The sequence below is a fragment of the Ascaphus truei genome, chromosome 1 (assembly GCF_040206685.1).
Source record: "Ascaphus truei isolate aAscTru1 chromosome 1, aAscTru1.hap1, whole genome shotgun sequence".
NCBI classification, from domain to species: Eukaryota; Metazoa; Chordata; class Amphibia; order Anura; family Ascaphidae; genus Ascaphus; species Ascaphus truei.
Window position 1 is genome coordinate 320441137 of NC_134483.1, and position 881 is coordinate 320442017.

An 881-nucleotide genomic window follows, 5' to 3' on the forward strand; every position below is an offset into this window, starting at 1 on the left:
ATGCAGTCTTGTTGCTTTTTTGATTATTTTTTTTTTAAAGAATGTTTTATAAATATACATATATTTTTCTTTTTTTGTAGGTGGACAAGCAGTATTTTCTGGGTCGAAGATTCATTTGCGTTGGCTCATTCTGCATGCGTATAGCAGTGCAAATTAAATACATGTTTTTTTTTTGTTTTTTTTTTTTTCCTTTTCATAAAGCCCTCTAAAAGCGAAATATCGTGTCTTTCTGACGTTAATTTCTAGAATTCATCTAGTCTTCTTTCCTCTAATGGCTTTGCTTGTTAAAAATTGTGTTCACCTTACTTCACCAGCATGGTAGCTGACATTTGGTAGCCTTGTATGCCTGCGTCATGATGTAGTTATTTTTTGTTTTGTTTTTTTTCTGACCCCCCCCATCCCCAAATTTTTTTTTTTATTATTTTTTTTTCAATAAATTCTTTTTTATAAAACATCTTGCTTGTCCTTTATTACCAAATAGCTAAATGTAACATATGTATAAAACATGCGAGTACAGATCAATCCTTAAGTATTTGTAGCACAACTCCTGCAATTCGGGTTTAATGCACCCCCAGGGAAGTTTTACAATATGAGCTTTTTTGTACGGCTCTGGAAAAGCCATAGAAAGGTTTTGTTGCCATTCGCAGCTTTCCTAGATATTTTATTCTTTACGTCTTGGTTCCTCAAGCAACAAACAGGCCAGAATTTCAGGGCAGCACATACCAAAGCAGATGATAATCGGTGCTAGGACAATTGAGCCTGTGATTTTTTTGCGGTGGGCTCAGATCGGCCGGTTCCTTTGATCAGCGGATCAAACTCAAAAAGGTTGATGCGCATCTTGCTGATTTTTTTTAAAAATATTTTTTTTATTACTGACAACA

General features: G+C 34.5%; 1 protein-coding gene across 5 annotated transcripts in view; it reads left to right on the forward strand.

The window, feature by feature from the left end:
* The window catches only part of HNRNPD (heterogeneous nuclear ribonucleoprotein D), a 14871-nt gene extending 14419 nt beyond the window's left edge, over positions 1–452 (forward strand). For all 5 annotated transcript variants that reach the window (XR_012802363.1, XR_012802361.1, XM_075606454.1 and 2 more), the window contains one exon: positions 81–452. The gene's annotated coding sequence lies outside the window, so the exon portion shown is untranslated. The remainder of the gene's footprint in view (positions 1–80) is intronic.
* The last annotated feature ends 429 nt before the right edge of the window (positions 453–881 follow it).